At 45.5% G+C, this 26254-nt stretch overlaps 1 pseudogene; it reads right to left on the reverse strand.

Annotated features, from left to right (window-relative positions):
* LOC119332879 overlaps positions 1-26254 on the reverse strand; it is a 51466-nt pseudogene that overhangs the window by 18808 nt on the left and 6404 nt on the right.

A 26254-nucleotide genomic window follows, 5' to 3' on the forward strand; every position in this document is an offset into this window, starting at 1 on the left:
AGTCGCGGGTCTCGTCGCCAACCGCGACTAAAGGCCGCCGCAGGTTTAGGGTTTCAGCCCCCCCCCCCCAAACCTGTTTTCTGTTTAATTTGTATTGTTTTCTTTTTAATTTGTATTGTTTTCTGTTTAATTTGTATTGTTTTCTGTTTAATTTGTATTGTTTTCTTTTTAATTTGTATTGTTTTCTGTTTAATTTGTATTGTTTTCTTTTTAATTTGTATTGTTTTCTGTTTAATTTGTATTGTTTTCTTTTTAATTTGTATTGTTTTCTGTTTAATTTCATGTATCATCAGTGGTATCTCGAATCATTCGAAAATGGACACCAAACACATCACGGGTAATATAATTCACATGATCCATTCAACAAAGTTTGGTAGAATAAATTATTACACATCATTTCTTCCCTTGTGTCCCTGCTTGCTTACGATTGTGCCGTATCCATGGAGCATCCTCATCATTTAACTTAATGCTTGGGTCGGTGTTCACTTTGAAGGGCGGAATTTCAGCAAACATATTATAATCTTCTGACATGTCTGTCTTGTCCTTCACTCCCACGATGTTTCTTTTCCCTGAAAGAACAATGTGGCGCTTTGGATCATCGCATGATGTACTGATCGTTTTCTTATCTTTCCGTTTCCTCGGTTTGCTACTCATGTCCTTCACATAGAAAACCTGAGCGACATCTTTCGCTAGGACGAATGGTTCGTCAAGGTAACCAAGATTGTTGAAATCCACCATTGTCATTCCGTATTGCTGGTCCACCTTTACCCCACCTCCTGTTAGCTTGAACCATTTGCACCGGAACAAAGGGACCTTAAAGGAGGGCCCATAGTCAAGTTCCCATATCTCCTCTATGTAACCATAATATGTGACCTTTTGCCCATTCTCGGTTGCTGCATCAAAGCGGACACCACTGTTTTGGTTGGTGCTCTTTTTATCTTGGGCGATAGTGTAAAATGTATTCCCATTTATCTCGTACCCTTGGAAAGTCGTTATAGTCGAAGATGGTGTCTTGGCCAACATGTACAGCTGATCTACAACATCATTGTCATTCATTAAATGTTTTCTCAACCAACTTCCGAAAGTCTCCATGTGGGCCTTCCTAATCCAGGATTCAGGCTTCCCCGGGTTGTCCGAGCGTAAAATATTCTTGTGTTTCTCAAAGTACGGAGCCACCAAGCTGGAATTGGTCAGTACAGTGTGGTGTGCTTCAGTCAGAGAATGGCCGTCCATACATATCGTTGATTTCCTTCCGATCGTGCCTTTTCCACTTAGTCTCCCCTCGTGCCGCGATCGAGGAAGACCAATCGGCTTAAGGTCAGGAACAAAGTCAACACAAAACTCAATTACCTCCTCATTTCCATAGCCCTTGGCGATGCTTCCTTCTGGCCTAGCACGGTTACGAACATATTTCTTTAATACTCCCATGAACCTCTCGAAGGGGAACATATTGTGTAGAAATACAGGACCGAGAACGAAAATCTCTTCGACTAGGTGAACCAGGAGGTGCGTCATAATATTGAAGAAGGATGGCGGGAATACCAACTCGAAACTGACAAGACATTGGATCACATCGTTCTGTAACCGTGGTAGAACTTCTGGATTGATTACCTTCTGAGAGATTGCATTGAGGAATGCACATAGCTTCACAATGGCTACTCGAACATTTTCCGGCAGGAGCCCCCTCAAAGCAATCGGAAGCAATTGCGTCATAATCACGTGGCAGTCGTGAGACTTCAGGTTTTGGAACTTTTTCTCCGCCATGTTTATTATTCCCTTTATATTGGACGAGAATCCAGACGGGACCTTCATACTGCTCAGGCATTCAAAAAAGATGACCTTCTCTTCTTTGGTCAGAGCGTAGCTGGCACGACCTTGAAACCATTCCGGATGCCGGTCATCAGGGTCTTTCAAACGTTGCTGGTCCTGTCGTGCTTCCTTTGTATCATTTGTCTTCCCATACACGCCCAAGAAGCTTAGGAGGTTCACGCAAATATTCTTCGTAACGTGCATCACGTCGATTGCAGAGCGGACATCTAGGACTTTCCAATATTCTACCTCCCAGAATATAGATTTCTTCTTCCACATGGCTGCGTGCCCGTCAGCTCCCTTCGGAACTGATTGTCCGCCAGGACCCTTTCCAAAGATGACTTTCAAATCCTTGACCATATCAAATACCTCAGCACCAGTGCATTCCGCAGGCTTCGGCCGGTGATCTGCCTTGCCGTTGTAATGCTTGCCTTTCTTTCTTACTGGATGAATTTGGCAAATGTACACTTTCAGTCTCATGTAAGCAGTGCGTGCATGCATTGTATCCCTTATTTGACAGTCCCGAAAGGTTACTAAGAGCAGGCCAATCGTTGATGGTTACGAAAAGCAACGCTCGTAGGTTAAATTCCTCTTGTTTGTGCTCATCCCACACACGGACACCACCCCACAGCTGTAAAAGTTCATCAACTAATGGCCTTAGGTACACATCGATGTCGCTGCCGGGTTGCTTCGGACCTTGGATGAGCACTGGCATCATAATGAACTTCCGCTTCATGCACAACCAAGGAGGAAGGTTGTAGATGCATAGAGTCACGGGCCAGGTGCTATGGCTGGAGCTCTGCTCGCCAAAAGGATTCATGCCATCCGTACTTAGAGCAAATCTTATGTTCCTTGCGTCAGCTGCAAAATCTTTGAACCATCTGTCGATCTTTCTCCATTGCGTTCCATCTGCGGTGTGTCTCAACTCCCCGTCCGACTTACGGTCCTCTTTGTGCCATCGCAACAACTTGGCATGCTCTTTGTTCCTGAACAGACGTTTCAACCGTGGTATTATAGGAGCATACCACATCACCTTGGCGGGAACCCTCTTCCTGGGTTTCTGGCCCTCAACATCGTCACCAGGGTCATCGCCTCTGATCTTATAACGCAATGCACTGCATACCGGGCATTCATTCAAATTCTCGTATTCACCGCGGTAGAGGATGCAGTCGTTGATGCATGCATGTATCTTCAGAACCTCTAAACCTAGAGGGCAGACAACCTTCTTTGCTTCGTACGTACTGGCGGGCAACTCGTTATCCTTTGGAAACATATTCTTCAACATTTTCAGCAAGTTTTCAAATGCCGAGTCAGCTACACCTGCCTCTGCCTTCCATTTCAGCAAATCCAGTGTGCAGCCCAGCTTTTTCAGACCATCATCGCATCTGGGGTACAGCGCCTTTCTGTGATCCTCTAACATGCGATCCAAATTCTCCCTCTCCTTTTCAGTTTCGCAGCGTCTCCGTGCATCAGCAATGGTCCGACCAAGATCATCAACGGGATCATCACGTGCCTCTTCTTCACCTTCCCCTTCACCTTCAGCATCCTCCATGAAAGTATCACCGAAATGAGCAAGATAGCTTTCATCGATGAAATCATCCCCTTCTTCATCTTCTTCCATTATAACCCCTCTTTCTCCATGCTTGGTCCAACAATTATAGCTTGGCATGAAACCGTGCCGAAGCAGATGCATGTGAACATCTCTTGAGGAAGAGTAACCCTTCTGATTCTTACAGATAACACATGGACAGATAACAAAACCCCCCTGCTTGTTCGCATTAGCCACTACGAGGAAATCTTTCAAACCCGTACTGAACTCGCCGGAGAGTCGGTTACCGTACATCCATTGCCGATTCATCTGCATTATTATAATATAAAATATATAATTAACCATCATGCATTTGTTAAACTAACTAGCTACAAACAATATAAATTAAACAATGAACTGCACACATGCATATTTTATCAATGACACATCAAAGATTCATCAAGTTGCTAACCGCGATCGAGGAGTGTGGCTCCAACACTTCATGTCATGTTTGTTTCATACTCTTGGGGCATTTCATCAAACACCTTATGTGCATAAGAGGAACCAAAAGCAAACCTACACCCACTTGTGAAGAGAATGGCTCCAAATGGCTAAGTGTTGGCTGCTGGATGGGTATATATAGGGGAGGGGCTTTAGTTGCGGTTGGCCTGGCAAACCGTGACTAAAGGTGCCCGAAGGCCTTTAGTCGCGGTTGTCCTGGCCAACCGCGACTAAAGACCCTCACGTGCGCCAGCTGGCCACCGAGCGCCCTGGGCCCAGGCCTTTGGTCGCGGTTCACCTCCAGAACCGCGACTAAAGGTCCCATTAGTCGCGGTTCCTACAGCTTCGCGACTTATGGGGCTAGACGGAAGCCTGTTTTTCCACCAGTGCTTTCAAAAACAGAACAGTCTGTAGTAATCTATTACTAACTCAAACTTCTGGAACCCAAAATATTCTACCAAAATAAGACGACCTGGGAAATTTTTTTATTGATCAGCATCAATTGGAATCACTATTTTATCACGTTCTGGTGATTTTTGACAATTCGGGCAGTGAGCGCAAAGATTCTGGAAATTACAGCAAGATCAAATAACTATCTTCCAAGAAGATCTAATAGGATTAACTTGGCACAAACACTAATTAAAAGATAAAACCACATCTAAACAGAATCTAGATGGATTATTTATTCCTAAACAGAACCAAAAACAAAAAACACAAAATAAAATTGGGTTGCCTCCCAACAAGCGCTATCGTTTAACGCCCCTAGCTAGGCATAAAAGCAAGGATAGATCTAGGTATTGCCATCTTTGGTAGGCAATCCATAAGTGGCTCTCATGATAGATTCATATGGTAATTTTATTTTCTTTCTAGGAAAGTGTTCCATGCCCTTCTTTAAGGGAAATTGGAATTTAATATTCCCTTCCTTCATACCAATAATTGCACCAATCGTTCTAAGGAAAGGTCTACCAAGAATAATAGGACATGAAGGATTGCAATCTATATCAAGAACGATAAAATCTACGGGCACATAATTCCTATTTGCAACAATAAGAACATCATTAATTCTTCCCATAGGCTTTTTAATAGTGGAATCCGCAAGATGCAAGTTTAGAGAGCAATCATCAAGGTCACGGAAATCTAGCAAATCACACAAAGCTTTGGGGATAGTAGAGACACTAGCACCCAAATCACACAAAGAATGAAACTCATAATTTTTAATTTTAATCTTAATTGTAGGTTCCCACTCATCATGGAGTTTTCTAGGGATAGAAACTTTCAACTCAATCTTTTCTTCATAAGATTGCATTAAGGCGTCAACAATGTGTTCGGTAAAGGCCTTATTTCGACTATAAGCATGAGGAGAATTTAACAAGGATTGCAACAAGGAAATACAATCAATTAAAGAGCAATTTTCATAGTTAAATTCCTTGAGATCCAAAATAGTGGGTTTAGCAATATCTAGATTTTTATTTCTTTCAATCCCTTTTTTATCAATTTCATCATTAGGATCTAAAAACTCAGAATTCTTAGAACGCCTTCTAGGTAAGGGAAGATCATAATCAGATTCATCAAGATTCAGTATTGGCAAGAGGAGCAATCGGAGTGCTAAGGAAATCATTGTTATTAGTATTGGTGAAGTCACACAATTTGGTAGCATCTTGGGCCATCACGACAAGCAAGCAAATAACACACGAGCAAACAAAAGGCAAAGGGAAAGAGAGGGCGAATAAAATGGCAAGGGTGAAGTGGGGGAGAGGAAAACGAGAGGCAAATGGCAAATAATGTAATGCGAGAAATAGAGATTGTGACGGGTACTTGGTATGTTGACTTTTGCGTAGGCTTCCCCGGCAACGGCGCTAGAAATGCCTTGTTCACGGGAGAGTAAATCTTGACTTGACTTGGCGTAGGCCTCCCCGGAAACGGTGCCAGAAATCCTTCTTGCTACGTCTCGAGCTAGCGTTGGTTTTCCCCGAAGAGGAGGGGGTGATGCAGCACAGTAGCGTAAGTATTTCCCTTAGTTTTTGAGAACCAAGGTATCAATCCAGTAGGAGGTCACGCGCAAGTCCCTCGTACCTGCACAAAATGGTAGCAACTCCCAACCAACGCTTAGGGGTTGTCAATCCCTTCACGGTCACTTACGAGAGTGAGATCTGATAGAGATAATATTTTTGTATTTTTGGTATAAAGATGCAAAGTGAAAAGTAAAAGCAAAACAAGTAAAATAAAGTAATGGAGATTGATATGATGAGAATAGACGCGGGGGCCATAGGTTTCACTAGTGGCTTCTCTCAAGAGCATAGATATTCTACGGTGGGTGAACAAATTACTATTGAGCAATTGATAGAATTGAGCATAGTTATGAGGTTATCTAGGTATGATTATGTATATAGGTGTAAGTGCATAGTTGAGGGACTAATGTGTTTATGAGAATTGCAGGATAACACAGGTAGAAGTCTCTCATTGATTCGGTTTTCCTACCAAAGATGACCCCTAAAAATGTATTAAGACATTGAAGTCAAAGGTGGTATATGAAGATATTCACATTGAAGACTATGACAAGAGAAGACACCACAAGAAGCCTATGGAGCTCGAAGACTTAGATCTTTCGTAGTTCTTTTTCTTTTGTGTTGAGTCATAGGAACCACCGTACTGTTAAGTGGGGTCCAAGAGAACCAGTCAGAATGACTGAAGTGATGCCTAACCAAAACCTATGTCTTCGAGTGAAGACTATGAGAGCGAATCTTGTCCAGAGTCGGACAAGTCAGCTTTGCTTGTAGCCCAAGTAAAGTTGCCGTGTGAGTTTGAAATCTGACCGTTGGAACACGTGTCAGTTCCTTAGTGACCCAGCATCATTTCGGACAAATCAGGTCGGGTTGCCAAGTGGCTATAAATAGCCCACCCCTCACAACCATAAACAGTTGGCTGCTCAGATTAAGAGTACGGCTTTTGTCGTTTGAGAGCAACCCACCTCGAAGCCTTTGAGAGAGAATTCCTTGCGAGGATAAAGCCCTAACCACCCAGAGCCAAAGAGAATTGGGCATCACTTAAGTCTTCTTGTCTGTGTGATCTGAAGACTTATTAGACTTGAGGACTATGCATCCTCCAACCGGTTAGGCATCGCGTTCTGAGCATCCAAGAGACATTGTGGATTGCCGGTGAATGAAGTCTGTGAAGGTTTGGGAGTCTACCTTGAAGACTTACCAGAGTGATTGGGCGAGGTCTGTGTGACCTTAGCTCAAGGGGAATACGGTGAGGACTGGGTGTCCTGAGCTGCGTGTTCAGGACTGGGTGTCCGGGACTGTGTGTCCTAAGGTTTAAATACCTAGCCGCCCCAACCAGACGTACAGTTGTCACAGCAACTGGAATTGGTCCAACAAATCATTGTCTTCAACGAGTCACTGGTTTCATCTTCCCTTCCCTTTACTTACTGTTGCTCCTTGTGAAGTCATTGTATGTTTGCACTATCTTTTGTCTTCACTAAGTGACTGCATGTTCTGTATGGCTTCATAATATCTTCCTACCTGATCCTTACTACATTGCTGCTATTAAGTCATTGTGCTTTCACTTTATTGAATACTTGACTATGGCTTGCCTAGTGTAGTCTACCTTCCGCTGCATGGTAATAGGTTTATTTCTATCGTTTGTCTTCATAACTTCCACGTTTTGAAGACTTTCATAAAAATCGCCTATTCACCCCCCCCCCTCTAGTCGATATAACGCACTTTCAATTGGTATCAGAGCAAAGTGCTCCCTTGTTCTGTGTGATTCGGTTTAACCACCTGGAGTTTTAGCTATGTCGACTGCAGGGATAATTAAAGTCTCCGCTGCGTGCCCCGTCTTCGATGGAACTGAATATCCCTACTGGAAGAATAAGATGCGCATGCATCTTGAAGCCATTGACGTCGACCTATGGTATGTTGTCGAGAACGGCGTTCCCAAGGCTGGAGAAGGTGTCACTGCTGCTGATGTCAAGAAATTTGTTCAACTGGACTCTACTTCCAAGAATATCATCTGTGGTCACCTGACCAAAGGACAGTATGGCCGTGTGAGTGCTCTGAAGACATCTAAGCTGGTCTGGGACTGGCTCTCCAAGGTCAATGAAGGCATCTCAACCTAGAGAGATCAGAGAATCAGTGTCCTTCGCAACCTCTTCAACCGCTTCAAGCGAAATGACAATGAGAATGTCCAGCACACATTTGACCGACTCACTGACATCACAAATGAGCTTCAAGCCCTCGGTGCTACTGAGATCACCAAACATGAAGTCGTCAAGACACTACTGAGATCAGTTGATAGTTCGTTTGACATCCTAGCCCTGATGATTCAAGAACGTCCTGATTTCAAGACACTCGATCCATCTGACATACTTGAGAGGCTCAATACACATGAGTTTCAGCTTTTTGAGAAAAGAGATATCTACGGTCCAAACTATGGGCGAACTTGTGCCTTGAAGGCAAAAGTTGTCTCCTCATCTGAAGAAGAATCTGACAGCAGTTCTGATGATCCTGAAGACATTGGAAGGGAACTTGCTATGCTTGTGAAGAAGTTCCAAAAATTCACCAAGAAGAAAGGCTTCAGAAAGTCTTCCCGATCATGCTCAAGAAATGATGAAGCTTCTGCTCCCGACTACCTGAAGAAAACATGTCACAAGTGCAAGAAACCTGGCCACTTCATCTCTGAGTGTCCACAGTGGGACAATGAGAACAAAAAGAAGAAGAAGAGCAAGGAATATGACTCTGACGACAAGAAGAAGAAGAAATACTCAAAGTCTTCGTCCAAGTCTTCCTCAAAGTCTTCATCACACAAGAAGACCTCATCTGGCAAGGCACGTGCGTTTGTTGGCAAGGAAATGGATTCAGAGGAGGAGTCCGCTTCTGAGGAGGCGGAGGTGGAGTTTGAGGAGGAGTCCGATTCAGGCGCCGCAAGTCTGGCTACAGCATACGTTGCCAAGTCCATCTTCAATACTGAAGACAATGACCTCGTCACCGACACCGATGCAAATGACAAAGACTACTCCACTTCTACCTACTGCTTCATGGCACGCGGTGCCAAGGTAAACACACGCACTACTCACTATCAAACATCTAGTGACGATGACTCTGATTGTGACTCAAAACCCAGCTACAAAACACTTGCTAAAATTGCAACTGAACAACAGGAAGCTATGGAACATATTCAAAAACTGCTAGACAGAAGCGATGATCTGTTAGGTGCTGAAATGACTCGATCTGAATCCTTAATTGAAGACATAAAAAATCTTCACGTTAAGTATCAGGAACTTGAAAGTCGTCATGAAACTCTCTCAACAACTCATGAAAAGCTTTCCTATGATTATCTTCAAAGGAAGCAAGATCTTGAGAAATTGAGAGCGGTTCATGAAGATCTTCAAAAGGAAAACGAGTCACTTCGCGCCAAACAGATCAGTCCCGCTCAGGAAGGATTTGAACCACCATGTCTTAAATGCATTGAGCGTGATAATGCTACTTCTGTTGCTGAATGTTCTACTGCTACTACTGTTGCAATATCTTCAACTGTTGATGTGGTAACTAACCCCTCTACTGAGGATACCACTGCTATTGCTGATGAGAATGCTAGGTTGAAGACATTGCTTGAAACAGGGATGTACAAAAGTCTTAAAGGGCATCAGACACTATGTGATGTCCTCAAAAAGCAGATACTGAACCGAAACCCGAGGAAAGAGGGTGTTGGGTTCGTAAGGAAAATGAATGTTGATGGCTCTTACTGGAAACCTGAGCAGTACCCCAAAACCATGTGGGTTGCTGCAAAGGAACCTTCAGCAGACCCATCCAATCTATCTGGCTTCACTTGTGCTAACCCCATTATCATTGATGAATCCTTTGATGCAAACTATATACTGTTTAAGAATCAGAATGGTGAAGTGTTTGCCAGGTACATTGGTACTAACTGCAGGAATGGACTGCCTATGAAGAAGATCTGGGTTCCGAAAAGGTGTCTGGAGAATCTTCCTGTGAATGTCATCATGACACCTCACGTGAAGAAGACAAACCTCAGACCAAAGGCTTCATACGGTCCAAAGGCTTCATACAGACAGAGGACTCACCTGAGTCGCACTAACGCAAATGTTTTGCAGGGAAACCATACTCAGGCATATGAATATGAGAGCGGTTCATCAAACCGCCATGTTCATAAGACCAAGAACTATTCTGCCTATTCTTATGACTACTATTGTCCGCCTGCAAGACTGTTTGCTAGGGCTCCAAAGCCAAAATTCTCAGATGCTGCACTTAGACTTATTGCTTCTCAGCCACCCTTGAAGATGTGGGTGGCTAAGAAAGCTTAACTCTCTTTTGCAGGGAAAGGTCTCCAGCAGAAAACCAAAATCGTCTGACGCCATTGCTGGGGACGTTAAACATCTTGTAGGGCGCAAGATCAAATGTCCGAATGGTCTTACTATGTACTTCGTTCCTGAATCGCTTGCTACTCTCCCTATTAGTCCTAATCTGGATCTAAGCTTTTATAACCCATTGGTTCGTCAAATGTTTTTGCTTCACAATGCTCTTGGTGTAGCCTATCCCCCTAACTGTATTGTAGGGTACGACACCAGCGTCTTCAGAATGGATTATTGATAGTGGGTGTACAAATCACATGACTGGCAAAAGAAGTCTTCTTATGGACTCAACCTTACGTCCATCCGACAAGAGCCACATCACATTTGCTGACACTGGTAAAAGTAAGGTATTGGGTCTAGGTAGAGTTGCAATCTCAAGGGATCAACACATGGATAAATTCATGCTTGTTGAATCCCTTGGCTTCAACTTAATGTCCGTCTCAATGCTTTGCGATTTGAACATGATCGTAATATTTGGAAAATATCGTTGCCTTGTACTAATGGAATCTGACTAGTCTCTAGTGTTTGAAGGGTATCGAAAAGATGATTTGTATGTGGTAGATTTCTCAGCAGGACAACATCTTGCCGTATGTCTTCTAGCAAAAGCTTCGGAATGCTGGCTCTGGCATCGGAGGCTTGGGCATGCTGGCATGAGGAACCTCCACACCCTGGCAAAGAAGAAGCATGTCATAGGCATCGAGGGCGTCAAGTTCAAGAAAGAACACTTATGCGGTGCCTGTGAGGCAGGAAAGATGACGAGGGCCAAACATCCCTCGAAGACAATCATGACCACTACTTGACCCTTCGAACTGCTTCACATGGATCTTTTCGGTCCCACTCATTACTCAACTCTTACTACTACTACATGCCTCTATGGCTTCGTTATTGTTGATGATTACTCTAGATACACTTGGGTGCACATAATCCTTTACAAGACTGAAGTGCAGGATGTCTTCAGACGCTTCGCCAATCGAGCTATGAACAATTATGACGCCAAGATAAAGCACATCAGAAGTGACAATGGCACTGAATTCAAGAACACTGGCCTTGATACATATCTTGATACCTTGGGCATCACACATGAATTCTCAGCCCCGTACACGCCACAGCAGAATGGCGTCGTCGAACGCAAGAACAGAACACTCATTGAGATGGCCAGAACGATGCTAGATGAATACAAGACCCCAAGAAAATTCTGGCCTGAAGCCATTGATACTGCATGCCATACAATCAATCGTGTTTATCTTCATAAGCTTCTGAACAAGACATCTTATGAGCTCCTTACTAGCAAGAAGCCAAATGTCAGTTACTTCAGAGTATTTCCCGCAAGGTGCTGGATCAAGGACCCACATCACACCTTAAAGTTTGCACCAAAAGCACATGAGGGTTTTATGCTTGGATATGGAAAGGATTCGCACTCCTACAGAGTCTTCAATCTCTTTCATTACAAAGTGGTTGAAACAGTGGATGTGCGGTTCGATGAGACCAATGGTTCACAAAGAGAGCAACTGCCAAATGTGCTAGATGAAGTTCCATCCAGTGAATCAATCAAGCTAATGGGAACTGGAGAAATTATACCTTCTGAAGCTCATCCTGAAGAAGAACTTATCATCTCAGCACCTGATCAACATGAAGACAATGCTCAGCCTGAAGACATTCCTTCTAACAACGACAATGATCAGCAAGAGCAAAGTCTTCGCCCTGTACATCCTCGCGTTGCCAATGAAGTGCAGATTGAAAGAATAATTGATAGCATCAATGCACCCGGTCCACTCACTCGTTCAAGGGCAACTCAGCTAGCAAATTTCTGTGGGCACTTCGCATTCATCTCAATAACAGAACCCAAGAAAGTTGAAGAAGCCTTCATGGAACCTGAATGGATTCAAGCTATGCAAGAAGAGCTTCAACAGTTTGAGCTGAATAATGTATGGGAACTAGTTAAGCGTCCTGATCCACGGAAGCACAATATAATAGGCACCAAATAGATATACGGCAACAAGCAAGATGAGCATGGTCAAGTTGTCAGAAACAAAGCTCGTCTCGTTGCTCAAGGATATACTCAAGTGGAAGGCATTGACTTCGATGAAACATTTGCTCCTGTGGCTAGACTTGAAGCCATACGCATACTGCTGGCCCATGCAAATCATCACAACATACTTCTATATCAAATGGATGTGAAGAGTGCTTTTCTCAATGGCAAGATTGAAGAAGAAGTGTATGTTGCACAACCGTCTGGCTTTGATGATCCAAAACATCCTGACATGGTATACAAGCTCAACAAGGCACTGTATGGCCTCAAACAAGCCCCTCGGGCCTGGTATGACACACTCAAATACTTCCTGAAGAGCAAAGGCTTCATACCTGGTTCCCTAGACCCCACTCTCTTCACGAAGACATATGATGGTGAACTGTTTGTGTGCCAAATATATGTGGATGACATTATCTTCGGCTGCACCAATCAGAAGTACAGTGAAGAGTTTGGATATATGATGCAAGAGCAATATCAGATGTCCATGATGGGAGAGCTGAAGTTCTTCCTCGGTCTTCCAATATGACAACAACGCAACGGCATCTTCATATCTCAAGAGAAGTATCTCAAAGATTGCCTGAAGAAGTTTGGTATGCAAGACTGCAAAGGCTTCACAACACCTATGCCAGCCAAACATCATCCGGGTCCCGACGACAATGGTAAAGAGTTCGATCAAAAGGTATACTGCTCCATGATTGGTTCTTTACTTTATCTATGTGCATCTAGGCCAGATACTATGCTTAGTGTTTGCATGTGTGCTCGATTTCAAGCGGCACCGAAGGAGTCGCATCACTTAGCTGTGAAGTGAATTCTTCGATATTTGGCTCACACCCCAACTCTAGGATTATGGTATCCAAAGGGCTCAGAGTTTGATCTGGTTGGGTTCTCGGATGCTGATTATGCTGGTGACAAAGTTGATCGCAAGTCTACATCAGGCACATGTCACTTTCTGGGACAATCACTTGTATGTTGGTCTTCAAAGAAGCAGAACTGTGTATCTCTCTCCACTGCAGAATCTGAATACATTGCTGCTGGATCTTGCTGCGCTTAGCTTCTGTGGATGAAGCAAACACTCAAGGACTATGGCATTCATCTGAAGCAAGTGCCACTTTACTGCGACAACGAAAGCGCCATCAAGATCGCCAACAACCCAGTTCAGCACTCGAAGACAAAGCACATTGAAATTCGTCATCACTTTCTCAGAGATCATGTTGTGAAGGAAGATATTGATATCATACACGTCAACACTGAAGATTAATTGGCAGATATCTTCACCAAGCCCTTGGATGAGAAGAGATTTTGCAAGTTACGGTGTGAGCTAAATATCCTGGAATCCTCAAATGTCCTGTGATCAGGCACACATCCTAACCCTTATGCATATTGATGACTTAGATGTGCAACACACGAAGTAAAGTATATCTTCAATCAATGAAGACATACATTCTAAGTGTGAATACATTAATGTGGAATTTGACTTCGGAGCGCCACGATAATTGTGCGCCATGTCTGGGTCTAATACTTCCTATATGGTGGGTAATGCCACCACCAAATGTTCTATTTTGAAGTGTTTCACTCATGGCGTTACCTTGCAATGTCTTCACATTTGGTTTGGCTTTGATCTCAACATATCTTCATGATTATCTTCACTATGTTGATTATATATATATATATATATTAGTGTTCTGTCCTCTATAGCATTCACTTATAGCTATGTCTTCATTGTTGAATCTTTTGAACTAAGTGAATGTGATCGGACCCTAACCTCTCTATGCTTTCTATCTCAAATTCTATCTCTCCAAATCATATGCATTCTATTGAAACTGTCGAATGTCTTCTCTGCGTCCTTGTCAGCAGAAGATACAGAGACAACCATTAAGTCCGTTTTCAATGCTCATTCCTCCACATGAAACCCGGAGAAGTAGGAACGACCACCCGACAATCAAGCCGTGCGTGGGACGTGGAATAAACCCCAAAATTCTACATAATGGCCACGTGTTCCTCAGATGCGAATCGCCAGGGGCACCTGTGTAATAGCGCAGTGCCGCCCATGTACCTATAAATACACACTTCACAGCGGTCATTATCTCTTCTTCCACTCCCGCACGAACCCTAGCGCCACCACTAGCCCTCGACGACGCCGGCGACGAAGCGCTTCGCTGCCGCAACCTCTCCGACGCCGTCTTCACGCCGACCGCGGATATCGTCCTCTTCGCCGTCGCCGTAGGTGTCCTCCGTCGCCATGTTAGGGCATGGAAGATCGAACTGCTCGGCCTCATCTTCCACTTCGTCTAGCAGTTCTTAGTGTGGTAAATAAAACTTCCTTTTTACAGCACCGTTGATCCTATGGATTTGTCACTTTCTACCACAAGCAGTTTCTATTCACACAAGTTAGATCTATCTCATACTGCATCTCATAACATGCCTAGTATATTCACTTTTCCTTCACAAAGTAGTTAGATTCCTCACTTGTACTGATCTGTGGATTCGTACAAATCTAGAACCAACTCCTTATCTATGAGTGAATGTCTTCGCACGATGAGGTCAATGTCTTCTAAACTGATTTATCTTCAAAATCTTCTGAGAATGCATATGACCTCTTCCCCTTCCCTCGCACCTTAATGCTGTCACAGGTACATGTCCGTGGGAGAATCCTTTGGTTCTCATAGTCTGCATTCATTTGCAGAATTCTTACAGCATCACATTAATTCTCCCGAAGCCAGTTCCTGTTGGTCCAGCAAGCGAAAACCTTTGAAGCCTTTGAACGTGTTGAAGCCTTTCATGTTAAAGTTTATGGCTTCAGAGAAAGCAGCAAGGAAGGGTGGCAGAAAGCATCATGGAGAAACATCCAGAGATCTGCCAGATGAACTCTCAGAACTGTACAAGACAGATCCTGAAGAGGATTACAATCAGCGCAAGACCCGAAAACAATGGATTCGAAGATATTGGGCAGAACAATGGTTCAAATACCGATTTGTAACCCATGAATATGCTGAGAAAAACGCCATCAAGAGACCGTGGGGAGACATCCTATACAAGAATCTTCTGCCCAGGTGCAGAGATGAAGCCATTGAACAAGGCTTCTATCCCTGCATGGTCCGTGGGCCACAGCCTACTGATGCACACCCATCGTCACTACTATGGTGTCGTGACGACAATCTATTCAAGCGCAACTTCCAGTTTGCCCAGAACTCAGCGAAGCAGAACAAGAAGACTTTGGGGTTAGACTTCAACCCTGGTCCCTCGGCACCAAGGGCAGATGGCACACGAGATGCAGAACCCAATGTCATCGGTCCTTTCTACAACCTTGAAGGCCTCATCACCTGCATCTTAGTTCAAGGGACTGCAGTGAATGAGCCTGTAGCTGACGCTGAATCAGAAGAAGCTCCTGCAGCACTGAAGACAAAGAAGATGAAGAAGCCTAAAGCTTCAAAGCCTGCCCCCTCACCAAAAATCTCAAGGGCGAAGCCACTGGCAACTCCACCTCCTGAAGACAGTGTGCAGTCCGAAGACTTATCTCGCATCTCCAGGCCCCAGAAAGTCAAGATGCCTCTGCCTCACACCGGACAAGAGCTAACTGCTGCTGCCATTCTGCGCAATGACGACATTGATCTGTCAAGTGATAAAGATCTAGCAGATGACGCTCTTGAGCAACTCATCAAGAGCAAAGAAGAAGCAGAAATCTTCAATGATCTGCCTCTCTTTGATGTGACCATCATCCACAACTTCATTGACGAGTGGTTTGACACGCCAAACATCAGCTTTGAAGATCTGCAGCTACCAAGTGGCCTCAGTGTCGCCTTCCAGGGCGCCATTGCTTCAGAACTCGCCATTGCCCAGCGCATTGTTGAACTGAAGCAAAAGATTGACTATGAAAAGGATCAGTTCAAGAAGCATATGGCCAAGCTCAGCGTGCAGGAAGTGAAGAACTTCAAGAGTATGATGCACGAGCTCAAGGAAGCCTTTGTAAAGAAACGTGCAGAAGCTCAGGGTTCGCATGAGCGCATGAAGACTCTAGCTGACAGTGTGTGCAAGCCTACAATGAGGCTGAGAAGCGCAAGGCCCTTGGGCGTCCTGGCATCGACCCCAGGATGGCCGCAAAGAAGAAGAAGAAGCCTGCTACGGCTGAACTTGACGCACCACGGCAGGAAGCAGTTCCGATTGTCTTCCCAACTAGACTGACTGGCTCGAAGCCAAAAAGCCGGTCAACCGCTTCAGAGCTCAAGAAGACAAGGACTGCTGAGGCTGAAGCCAGGAAGAGGAAACATTCTGAAGCCTCTCCAACTGCCCCCTCCAAGAACAAGAGGAAGACCAAGAAAGATCGGGCTGCTCCCACAGAGCCCTTGATAGTTGAACCCATTTCTATGGTCTATCTTGAAGCTGAACGCCAATTGACTATCCATGAGCCTGCTTACACAGAGGCTCATGAAGCTGAAGACTTTCCAACAGCTGATCCCATCGCTGCTGAAGACATTGGTCAACATGACAATGTAGAAGATGGTGCAGTCCTTCCTCAGAACAATGAACTCATCAGCATTGGTCGTCCACTGACGCCAATTTCACAGGATGCTTCATGGGCAGATCGCCCACAAGAGGAAGAAGACTATGAGGCCCAGCCCACTCCAACTCCACAGGCGTCGCCTGCGTTGCGCAGGCTTCGCAAAGGTCCAAGGCCTCAAGTCTCTGCTGAAGACAATCCGGCTGCATCAGTCGCGGAAGAAGAAGTCCCACAAGTTCCCACTCCCCTGTCCCACCAAGAAGCAGTTCTCAAGGAGAACGTGCTTGAAAATCTTGCGGCTGCCACAACCACCAATGAAGCTAATGTGGAGCCCTCCCCAACGGAAAAATAAGACCGCTAAGCCACTGATCCAGTCACTTCTGTTCCTGAGTCTGCTGCAGGTCCCTAGTTCGACTATCATGTTGAGGACAGGCCTCAGGTACAGAAGCCAGTCCCAAGATTGCCAAGGTTCCCAGGTCCTGCATCAACACCTGGCTCCTTCAATATCAATGGCTTCAGGGCAGACAACACATTCTTCGATAGCTCCAGGAACCCCTACTCAAGGGAAAGGATATCATCTGATCGGTTCTGGAGCTATCCTCAGTGAAGCAATTACTCATGTATTCTTTACAACCAAGGTCGCATCTTCCCACACAAGCGCCTTGACATTGAAGCCATAGCTGGTCTGCCTTGTCTGGAAGAAGCTCTGGATTGCTTCAAGGAAGTTGGACTGTTGCCGTTCGTTACTGACCAAGAGCATTGGAATGAAGAGTTGCTGCTCCAATTCTATGCCACACTTCACATCCGCGGGTACAACTGAGATCCGAAGACTTGGATCTTGGAGTGGATGACTGGAAATGTTCATCACGAAGCCAATGCATTTGACATCATTGAGCTCACTGGTTTGCCCACTCCTGGCGATCTCTACGAGCATGGCTGTCAGCTGCATAGTGAAGCTATTGAGAGCATCTTTAAGAGGCCGGAACCTGATATGAGTCAGATGCTCAGCATGATGAAGCCATTGCCCCAAGATGCTGCTTATCCAACAGAGTTCTTCGTTGAAGACCTTGAGTATCTGCCAAGAACCATCTATCACATCATCAGGCGAACTCTCTGGCCCATCAAAGGGCACTCTCCAAATGCCAAGCTTGAGGGTGCAATGAAGACTTTGGTCTTCTATATTCTTCATGGAAAATGCTTCAATGCACAGGACTTATTCATCCGCCAACTTGCTGCATCAGGCTCTGATCTGTTTGGCTTGAAGTTCTACGCCCCATGGGTAATGCGGCTAATTAAACTTCACTCCGATATCTCATATCAGCCATCTGCTCGCAATCATAGGATTTTTCTGCCTGATGTGGATATCTCTACTGAAGCCTTCTATCCTGAGCCTGCAAAGGAACCTCTAAGTCTTCAGAATGCAGAGCATCAGAGTTTCTCATAGAACATTGAAGGAGTTGAAGCAGTCACTCGGGTGTATCCTTTGGCCGGCACTACACGTGCACCACAACATGCGTCTACTGAAGCCACTGATAGTACAACTGCTCCAAGACCCAAGAAGCGCACTCGTGTTCTCAACGACCGAGAGCTTCTTATGGCTCTTCATCAGAAACAGGATAGGCATCATGACTGGCTGAAGCGTCAGATGAAAAGCCTCTTGGTGGAGGTTAATCGCATTCGCAATCTTGCCACCAAGAATGCTTTCGTTGCCCATGAAACTTGTCGCCGCACATGGAAAGGGCTAACGATGATGTGTTCTGAAGATGATCTCCAAGAGGATGGCTTCACTAAGCGATTCAAGTTTGACTCCACACCTCCTCGAAGAGCTGTGCTGCTAGGAACTCCATCCCTTGAAGACTCTGAGTTCTCTTCATCTGCTGCAACAGTGACTGCCAGAGTTATCGAGGATGAAGATGATGCTACTTCACCACCACCTCCTTCAGCACACGTCAACTCTGCTCCAAGCTCTTCAGCACCGCCAAACACCACCAACGACCCTGTTACTTCACCTACTCCGCATGGGAACGAGTAGATGCTCTATGTCTTCAAACCTTTTTGGTCCTTACTGACAAAAGGGGGAGAAGCATATGAGGTTGATAGTCTTCAAGCGGGTCCATATGGGCGGGTGCTTTATATTTTGCTTCGTGCTTACAACTCTCATTTTGCTACATTTGGATCTTTGAGTTGTAACACTATGGTCGTCTGCTACTTATCTGCCACTTTGTTTTGCGAGTATAAATTCCGCATGTGCGACGATAAATTCCGCACTTAGATCATTCTACAGACGTCCATTTTCCATTATGCATTGTCATTATCTTCATATACTTTCACATGCATAGTGGATTGTCATCATAAGTTGAAGTGGATCTCCACAAGTACAACCTGCCATGTGCATTTGCATTCCAAAAGCAAATTACTTATATGCACATCTTCAGGGGGAGCCCTTGCAACTTATGAAGACAATTCCTTATCCTTTACAATTTCACAGATTATATTCCCCGTTGAAAACTTCAACTATTTTGTCATCAATCACCAAAAAGGGGGAGATTGTAAGTGCATCTAGTGCCACCCCTAGTTGGTTTTGGAGTATTGACGACAAACCTAGTTGAGGGACTAATGTGTTTATGAGAATTGCAGGATAACACAGGTAGAAGTCCCTCATTGATTCGGTTTTCCTACCAGAGATGACCCCTAAAAATGTATGAAGACATTGAAGTCAAAGGTGGTATATGAAGATATTCACATTGAAGACTATGACAAGAGAAGACACCACATGAAGCCTATGGAGCTCGAAGACTTAGATCTTTCGTAGTTCTTTTTCTTTTGTGTTGAGTCATAGGAACCACCGTACTGTTTTAAGTGGGGTCCAAGAGAACGAGTCAGAATGACTGAAGTGATGCCTAACCAAAACCTATGTCTTCGAGTGAAGACTATGAGAGCGAATCTTGTCCAGAGTTGGACAAGTCAGCTTTGCATGTAGCCCAAGTAAAGTTGTCGTGTGAGTTTAAAATCTGACCGTTGGAACACGTGTCAGTTCCTTAGTGACCCAGGGTCATTTCGGACAAATCAGGTCAGGTTGCCAAGTGGCTATAAATAGCCCACCCCCACAACCATAAACGGTTGGCTGCTCAGATTAAGAGTACGGCTTTTGTCGTTTGAGAGCAACCCACCTCGAAGCCTTTGAGAGAGAATTCCTTGCGAGGATAAAGCCCTAACCACCCAGAGCCAAAGAGAATTGGGCATCACTTAAGTCTTCTTGTCTGTGTGATCTGAAGACTTATTACACTTGAGGACTGTGCATCCTCCATCCGGTTAGGCGTCGCGTTCTGAGCATCCAAGAGACATTGTGGATTGCCGGTGAACAAAGTCTGTGAAGGTTTGGGAGTCTACCTTGAAGACTTACCAGAGTGATTGGGCGAGGTCTGTGTGACCTTAGCTCAAGGGGAATACGGTGAGGACTGGGTGTCCTGAGCTGCGTGTTCAGGACTGGGTGTCCGGGACTGTGTGTCCTAAGGTTTAAATACCTAGCCGCCTCAACCAGACGTACAGTTGTCACAGCAACTGGAACTGGTCCAACAAATCATTGTCTTCAACGAGTCACTGGTTTCATCTTCCCTTCCCTTTACTTACTGTTGCTCCTTGTGAAGTCATTGTATGTTTGCACTATCTTTTGTCTTCACTGAGTGACTGCATGTTCTGTATGGCTTCATAATATCTTCCTACCTGATCCTTACTACATTGCTGCTATTAAGTCATTGTGCTTTCACTTTATTGAATACTTGACTATGGCTTGCCTAGTGTAGTCTACCTTCCGCTGCATGGTAATAGGTTTATTTCTATTGTTTGTCTTCATAACTTCCACGTCTTGAAGACTTTCATAAAAATCGCCTATTCACCCCCCCTCTAGTCGATATAACGCACTTTCAATTGGTATCAGAGAAAAGTGCTCCCTTGTTCTGTGTGATTTGGTTTAACCACCTGGAGTTTTAGCTATGTCGACTGCAGGGATAATTAAATTCTCCGCTGCGTGCCCCGTCTTCGATGGAACTGAATATCCCTACTGGAAGAATAAGATGCGCATGCATCTTGAAGCCATTGACGTCGACCTATGGTATGTTGTCGAGAACGGCGTTCCCAAGGCTGGAGAAGGTGTCACTGCTGCTGATGTCAAGAAATTTGTTCAACTGGACTCTACTGCCAAGAATATCATCTGTGGTCACCTGACCAAAGGACAGTATGGCCGTGTGAGTGCTTTGAAGACATCTAAGCTGGTCTGGGACTGGCTCTCCAAGGTCAATGAAGGCATCTCAACCTAGAGAGATCAGAGAATCAGTGTCCTTCACAACCTCTTCAACCGCTTCAAGCAAAATGACAATGAGAATGTCCAGCACACATTTGACCGACTCACTGACATCACAAATGAGCTTCAAGCCCTCGGCGCTACTGAGATCACCAAACATGAAGTCGTCAAGACACTACTGAGATCACTTGATAGTTCGTTTGACATCCTAGCCCTGATGATTCAAGAACGTCCTGATTTCATGACACTCGATGCATCTGACATACTTGAGAGGCTCAATACACATGAGTTTCAGCTTTTTGAGAAAAGAGATATCTACGGTCCAAACTATGGGCGAACTCGTGCCTTGAAGGCAAAAGCTGTCTCCTCATCTAAAGAAGAATCTGACAGCAGTTCTGATGATCCTGAAGACATTGGAAGGGAACTTGCTATGCTTGTGAAGAAGTTCCAAAAATTCACCAAGAAGAAAGGCTTCAGAAAGTCTTCCCGATCAAGCTCAACGAATGATGAAGCTTCTGCTCACGACTACAAGAAGAAAACATGTCACAAGTGCAAGAAACCTGGCCACTTCATCTCTGAGTGTCCACAGTGGGACAATGAGAACAAAAAGAAGAAGAAGAGCAAGGAATATGACTCTGACGACAAGAAGAAGAAGAAATACTCAAAGTCTTCGTCCAAGTCTTCCTCAAAGTCTTCATCACACAAGAAGACCTCATCTGGCAAGGCACGTGCGTTTGTTGGCAAGGAAATGGATTCAGAGGAGGAGTCCGCTTCTGAGGAGGCGGAGGTGGAGTCTAAGGAGGAGTCCGATTCAGGCGTCACAAGTCTGGCTACAGCATACGTTGCCAAGTCCATCTTCAATACTGAAGACAATGACCTCGTCACCGACACCGATGCAAATGACAAGGACTACTCCACTTCTACCTACTGCTTCATGGCACGCGGTGCCAAGGTAAACACACGCACTACTCACTATCAAACATCTAGTGACGATGACTCTGATTGTGACTCAAAACCCAGCTATAAAACACTTGCTAAAATTGCAACTGAACAACAGAAAGCTATGGAACATATTCAAAAACTGCTAGACAGAAGCGATGATCTGTTAGGTGCTGAAATGACTCGATCTGAATCCTTAATTGAAGACATAAAAAATCTTCACGTTAAGTATCAGGAACTTGAAAGTCGTCATGAAACTCTCTCAACAACTCATGAAAAGCTTTCCTATGATTATCTTCAAAGGAAGCAAGATCTTGAGAAATTGAGAGCGGTTCATGAAGATCTTCAAAAGGAAAACGAGTCACTTCGCGCCAAACAGATCAGTCCCGCTCAGGAAGGATTTGAACCACCATGTCTTAAATGCATTGAGCGTGATAATGATACTTCTGTTGCTGAATGTTCTACTGCTACTACTGTTGCAATATCTTCAACTGTTGATGTGGTAACTAACCCCTCTGCTGAGGATACCACTGCTATTGCTGATGAGAATGCTAGGTTGAAGACATTGCTTGAAACAGGGATGTACAAAAGTCTTAAAGGGCATCAGACACTATGTGATGTCCTCAAAAAGCAGATACTAAACCGAAACCCGAGGAAAGAGGGTGTTGGGTTCGTAAGGAAAATGAATGCTGATGGCTCTTACTGGAAACCTGAGCAGTACCCCAAAACCATGTGGGTTGCTGCAAAGGAACCTTCAGCAGACCCATCCAATCTATCTGGCTTCACTTATGCTAACCCCATTATCATTGATGAATCCTTTGATGCAAACTATATACTGTTTAAGAATCAGAATGGTGAAGTGTTTGCCAGGTACATTGGTACTAACTGCAGGAATGGACTGCCTATGAAGAAGAGCTGGGTTCCGAAAAGGTGTCTGGAGAATCTTCCTATGAATGTCATCATGACACCTCACGTGAAGAAGACAAACCTCAGACCAAAGGCTTCATACGGTCCAAAGGCTTCATACAGACAGATGACTCACCTGAGTCGCACTAATGCAAATGTTTTGCAGGAAAACCATACTCATGCATATGAATATGAGAGCGGTTCATCAAACCGCCATGTTCATAAGACCAAGAACTATTCTGCCTATTCTTATGAGTACTATTGTCCGCCTGCAAGACTGTTTGCTAGGGCTCCAAAGACAAAATTCTCAGATGCTGCACTTAGACTTATTGCTTCTCAGCCACCCTTGAAGATGTGGGTGGCTAAGAAAGCTTAACTCTCTTTTGCAGGGAAAGGTCTCCAGCAGAAAACCAAAATCGTCTGACGCCATTGCTAGGGACCTTAAACATCTTGTAGGGCGCAAGATCAAATGCCCGAATGGTCTTACTATGTACTTCGTTCCTGAATCACTTGCTACTCTTCCTATTAGTCCTAATCTGGATCTAAGCTTTCATAACCCATTGGTTCGTCAAATGTTTTTGCTTCACAATGCTCTTGGTGAAGCCTATCCCCCTAACTGCACTGTAGGGTACGACACCAGCCTATTCACCCCCCCTCTAGTCGATATAACGCACTTTCAATAGGCATCACGTTCGTGACAAGTAGACCGACTCCTGCCTGCATCTACTACTATTACTCCACTCATCGACCGCTATCCAGCATGCATCTAGAGTATTAAGTTAAAAACAGAGTAACACCTTAAGCAAGATGACATGATGTAGAGGAATAAATTCATGCAATATGATAAAAACCCCATCTTGTTATCCTTGATGGCAACAATACAATACGTGCCTTGCAACTATTTCTGTCACTGAGTAAGGACACCGCAATATTGAACCCAAAGCTAAGCACTTCTCCCATTGCAAGAACTACCAATCTAGTTGGCCAAACCAAACGAATAATTTGAAGAGACTTGCAAAGATAACTTAATCATACATAAAAGAATTCAGAGAAGATTCAAATATTATTCATAGATAAGTTGGATCATAAACCCACAATTCATCGGTCTCAACAAACACACCGAAAAAAGAAGATTACATCGAATAGATCTCACGAGAGAGGGGGAGAACATTGTATTGAGATCCAAAAAGAGAGAAGAAGCCATCTAGCTACTAGCTATGGACCCGAAGGTCTGAAGTAAACTACTCACACTTCATCGGAAGGGCTATGATGTTGATGTAGAAGCCCTCCGTGATGGATGCCCTCTCCGGCGGAGCTCCGGAACAGGCCCCAAGATGGGATCTCGTGGATACAGGAAGTTGCGGCGGTGGAATTAGGTTTTTGGCTCCATCTTTGGTCTAATGGGGGTACGTAGGTATATATAGGAGGAAGGAGCACGTCGGTGGAGCTCCGAGGGGCCCAGGAGGCAGGGGGCACGCCCAGGGGGGCGCCCTCCACCCTCGTGACCTCCCCGGAAACTTCTTGGAGTAGGGTCCAAGTCTCCTGGATCACGTTCAGTGAGAAGATCATGTTCCCGAAGGTTTCATTCCGTTTGGACTCCGTTTGATATTCTGTTTCCTCGAAATACTGAAATAGGCAACAAACAGCAATTCTGGGCTGGGCCTCCGGTTAATAGGTTAGTCCCAAAAATAATATAAAAGTGGAAAATAAAGCCCAATATAGTCCACAACAGTAGATAAAGTAGCATGGAGCAATCAAAAATTATAGATACGTTGGAGACGTATCAATCCCAGCCACCACCGTGGTCACCGCGGTCACCACCACGGTTGCCATTCCCGTTCTGGCGGTTTCCACCGCCACCGCCGCGGTCACCGCGATACCCGCCGCGGTTGTTGTTGTTGTAGTCACCGCGGTCACCGGAGTTGTCGCGGCCCTTGCCGCGGTAGGTGCCCTTGCCGCGATTGGTGGTGTTGTCGTTGTGGTCGCGAGCGACATAGTTGGCGGAGGAGCCGCCCGTGTGGAGTTGAAGACGAGTCGCGTGATACTCACGGCGACGCTCAAAGGAGATGACATGGGAGTAGAGCTCTCCCAACGTCATGACGTCGATGCGGGTCATGATTGCCGTGATGAGGGGCTCGTAGTCGCTGTCAAGGCCGGTGATGAAGGCGGTGATGATGTCCTCCTCACGCATGGGACGGCCCGCAGCAGCGAGCTGATCGGCGTTGGAGCGGATCTTGGCGAAGTAGTCGACCATGGAGAGGTTGCCCTTGCGGAAGTTCATCATGTCCATCTTGATCTGCACCACGCTGGCGCAGCAGTGCGTGACGTACATCTCCTCGAGGTGCGCCCAGATGGCACGGGAGGTGTCGAGGAGGTGGACCTGCTGAAGCACATCGTCGGTGAGCGAGGCGAGCAGGTAGCTCAGGATGATTTGATCCTAACGAAACCAAGTAGCATACTCCGGATTAGGGGCGCGCTCCCCCTTGTCATCAGGCGGGAGGAGGCTATCTGGGGTAGGGGTGGTGCCGTCGACATAGCCGGTGACGCCTGGAGACCAGCGGAAGACGGCGGAGGGTTGGGGAGGAAGGATCTGAGCTTTCCAGAGAAGGTAGTTGGAGGAGGTGAGTTTGGCAGTAATGAGGCTAGCAGAGGGTTGGGGAACAGCGGAAGACGGCGGCGCCTGGAGACCAGTCGGCATGGGCAGAGAAGCAAGGGTCGAGGAGGTCATGGCGGCGGAGGAGGGAGAACCCATCGTGCAGTTATGCGAGATGGCCTGATACCATGTGAAACAAAGAGAAAATAGATTGGATCGACACACCTAGCACAGTGGTCTCGTGATCATTATATAGGGCGCCTCTAGGGCTGCCGCTAGGGTTTACAGAGGATAAGTACAGATTGTTATACAAGATAACTACATCCCTAGATACTAGCCATATCAGATAACTATATAGTTTAACAGAGTGGGAAGGTGAAGGCATATGCAGATGAAAAAGAATAGGCTGCAGCACGTCAAGAGCGGCATGTACCAGTAAAAGCAAGAAACTCATGGAATGAGCTCAGGAGAGCAATGATTTGGTGAATCAGGTTGTCGCTAAGATGAAGGGATTGTGAAGGAGCAAAGCCCCCCTCCCTCCCCTCGCGTCGCCTCTCATGAGGCGACTCAGGGGCGAACCCCAGATCCCCTCCGCGCCTCCCCCTCCCTCTCCTCTCCCTCCGCCGGCACCTGAGGTGCTCGTCGGCGTGGCCGCGCGACACCTAAGAAGGTGGCGGCGGGGATCTGGTTGCTCCGCCTTCGCGGAGGGCCCCGGCGTCCGGGGCGGCGGCTCCGATGGGTGGTGCCCGACGTGGCCGGTGCGGCGGGCTGTGCCGGTAGGTGC

The sequence above is a fragment of the Triticum dicoccoides genome, chromosome 7A (genome assembly GCF_002162155.2).
Source record: "Triticum dicoccoides isolate Atlit2015 ecotype Zavitan chromosome 7A, WEW_v2.0, whole genome shotgun sequence".
In the NCBI taxonomy this organism is placed as follows: Eukaryota; Viridiplantae; Streptophyta; class Magnoliopsida; order Poales; family Poaceae; genus Triticum; species Triticum dicoccoides.